A 3,654-nucleotide genomic window follows, 5' to 3' on the forward strand; every position below is an offset into this window, starting at 1 on the left:
CGTGAGGCCTCGGCCCTTTGGCTGCCTGGTACCTAAAACACTTCCATTGATCCAGCCACGGAGGGTGCTGGCTGGTGGCTCCATACCTCCATAGCTCCATAGCACCAGAGCTCCATAGCTCCATAGCACCAGAGCTCCATGGCTTCAGAGCTCCATAGCACCATAGCTCAATACCTCCAGAGCTCCAGGGCTCCAAAGCTCCATACCTCCAGAGCTCCATACCTCCAGAGCTCCATACCTCCAGAGCTCCATAGCTCCATAGCACCAGAGCTCCATAGCTCCATAGCACCAGAGCTCCATAGCACCATAGCTCCATAGCACCAGAGCTCCATAGCTCCATAGCACCAGAGCTCCATAGCTCCATAGCACCAGAGCTCCATAGCTCCATAGCACCAGAGCTCCATACTTCCAGAGCTCCATAGCTCCATAGCTCCATAGCACCAGAGCTCCATAGCTCCATAGCACCAGAGCTCCATAGCTCCATAGCACCAGAGCTCCATACTTCCATAGCTCCATAGCTCCATACCTCCAGAGCTCCATAGCTCCATACCTCCAGAGCTCCATAGCTCCAGAGCTCCATAGCTCCATAGCACCAGAGCTCCATAGCTCCATAGCACCAGAGCTCCATACTTCCATAGCTCCAGGGCTCCATAGCTCCAGGGCTCCATAGCTCCATACCTCCAGAGCTCCATAGCTCCATACCTCCAGAGCTCCATAGCTCCATACTTCCAGAGCTCCATAGCTCCATAGCACCAGAGCTCCATAGCTCCATAGCACCAGAGCTCCATAGCTCCATAGCACCAGAGCTCCATAGCTCCATAGCACCAGAGCTCCATAGCTCCATAGCTCCAGGGCTCCATAGCTCCATAGCTCCAGGGCTCCATAGCTCCATAGCTCCAGGGCTCCATAGCTCCAGGGCTCCAGGGCTCCATAGCTCCATACCTCCAGAGCTCCATAGCTCCATACTTCCAGAGCTCCATAGCTCCATAGCTCCATACTTCCATAGCTCCATAGCTCCATACTTCCATAGCACCAGAGCTCCATACCTCCAGAGCTCCATAGCTCCAGCCTGGGTGGCTGGTGGCTCCATAGCTCCATACTTCCATAGCTCCAGTCAGAGAGTTGGCGAAAATTGCACTAAGTGCGAAAGCCCATTCATTTACAACGGCGTGTCCACAAGGCGGCGACATTTCCCCGTTACCGGTGGCTGCGCGGCGGGTGAGTGACAGAGCTTATCCGAGCGGCTGGAACTCTGCGCCGGCGTGGTCGAGCGTGAGGCCTCGGCCCTTTGGCTGCCTGGTACCTAAAACACTTCCATTGATCCAGCCACGGAGGGTGCTGGCTGGTGGCTCCATACCTCCATAGCTCCATAGCACCAGAGCTCCATAGCTCCATAGCACCAGAGCTCCATGGCTTCAGAGCTCCATAGCACCATAGCTCCATACCTCCAGAGCTCCAGGGCTCCATAGCTCCATACCTCCAGAGCTCCATACCTCCAGAGCTCCATACCTCCAGAGCTCCATAGCACCAGAGCTCCATGGCTTCAGAGCTCCATAGCACCATAGCTCCATACCTCCAGAGCTCCAGGGCTCCATAGCTCCATACCTCCAGAGCTCCATACCTCCAGAGCTCCATACCTCCAGAGCTCCATAGCACCAGAGCTCCATGGCTTCAGAGCTCCATAGCACCATAGCTCCATACCTCCAGAGCTCCAGGGCTCCATAGCTCCATACCTCCAGAGCTCCATACCTCCAGAGCTCCATACCTCCAGAGCTCCAGAGCTCCATAGCACCAGAGCTCCATGGCTTCAGAGCTCCATAGCACCATAGCTCCATACCTCCAGAGCTCCAGGGCTCCATAGCTCCATACCTCCAGAGCTCCATACCTCCAGAGCTCCAGAGCTCCATAGCACCAGAGCTCCATGGCTTCAGAGCTCCATAGCACCATAGCTCCATACCTCCAGAGCTCCAGGGCTCCATAGCTCCATACCTCCAGAGCTCCATACCTCCAGAGCTCCATACCTCCAGAGCTCCATAGCTCCATAGCACCAGAGCTCCATAGCTCCATAGCACCAGAGCTCCATAGCACCAGAGCTCCATAGCACCAGAGCTCCATAGCTCCATAGCACCAGAGCTCCATAGCTCCATAGCACCAGAGCTCCATAGCTCCATAGCACCAGAGCTCCATACTTCCAGAGCTCCATAGCTCCATAGCTCCATAGCACCAGAGCTCCATAGCTCCATAGCACCAGAGCTCCATGGCTTCAGAGCTCCATAGCACCATAGCTCCATACCTCCAGAGCTCCAGGGCTCCATAGCTCCATACCTCCAGAGCTCCATACCTCCAGAGCTCCATAGCACCAGAGCTCCATAGCTCCATAGCACCAGAGCTCCATAGCACCAGAGCTCCATAGCACCAGAGCTCCATAGCTCCATAGCACCAGAGCTCCATAGCTCCATAGCACCAGAGCTCCATACTTCCAGAGCTCCATAGCTCCATAGCTCCATAGCACCAGAGCTCCATAGCTCCATAGCACCAGAGCTCCATAGCTCCATAGCACCAGAGCTCCATACTTCCATAGCTCCATAGCTCCATACCTCCAGAGCTCCATAGCTCCATAGCTCCATACCTCCAGAGCTCCATAGCTCCAGAGCTCCATAGCTCCATAGCTCCATAGCACCAGAGCTCCATAGCTCCATAGCACCAGAGCTCCATACTTCCATAGCTCCAGGGCTCCATAGCTCCAGGGCTCCATACCTCCAGAGCTCCATAGCTCCATACTTCCAGAGCTCCATAGCTCCATACTTCCATAGCTCCATACTTCCATACCTCCATAGCTCCATACTTCCATAGCACCAGAGCTCCATACTTCCATAGCACCAGAGCTCCATACCTCCAGAGCTCCAGAGCTCCAGCCTGGGTGGCTGGTGGCTCCATAGCTCCATACTTCCATAGCTCTAAGTCAGAGAGTTGGCGAAAATTGCACTAAGTGCGAAAGCCCATTCATTTACAACGGCGTGTCCACAAGGCGGCGACATTTCCCCGTTACCGGTGGCTGCGCGGCGGGTGAGTGACAGAGCTTATCCGAGCGGCTGGAACTCTGCGCCGGCGTGGTCGAGCGTGAGGCCTCGGCCCTTTGGCTGCCTGGTACCTAAAACACTTCCATTGATCCAGCCACGGAGGGTGCTGGCTGGTGGCTCCATACCTCCATAGCTCCATAGCACCAGAGCTCCATAGGTCCATAGCACCAGAGCTCCATGGCTTCAGAGCTCCATAGCACCATAGCTCCATACCTCCAGAGCTCCAGGGCTCCATAGCTCCATACCTCCAGAGCTCCATACCTCCAGAGCTCCATACCTCCAGAGCTCCATAGCACCAGAGCTCCATGGCTTCAGAGCTCCATAGCACCATAGCTCCATACCTCCAGAGCTCCAGGGCTCCATAGCTCCATACCTCCAGAGCTCCATACCTCCAGAGCTCCATACCTCCAGAGCTCCAGAGCTCCATAGCACCAGAGCTCCATGGCTTCAGAGCTCCATAGCACCATAGCTCCATACCTCCAGAGCTCCAGGGCTCCATAGCTCCATACCTCCAGAGCTCCATACCTCCAGAGCTCCAGAGCTCCATAGCACCAGAGCTCCATGGCTTCAGAGC

The sequence above is a fragment of the Syngnathus leptorhynchus genome, unplaced genomic scaffold (genome assembly GCF_054491065.1).
Source record: "Syngnathus leptorhynchus isolate UIUO unplaced genomic scaffold, UIUO_Slep HiC_scaffold_55, whole genome shotgun sequence".
In the NCBI taxonomy this organism is placed as follows: Eukaryota; Metazoa; Chordata; class Actinopteri; order Syngnathiformes; family Syngnathidae; genus Syngnathus; species Syngnathus leptorhynchus.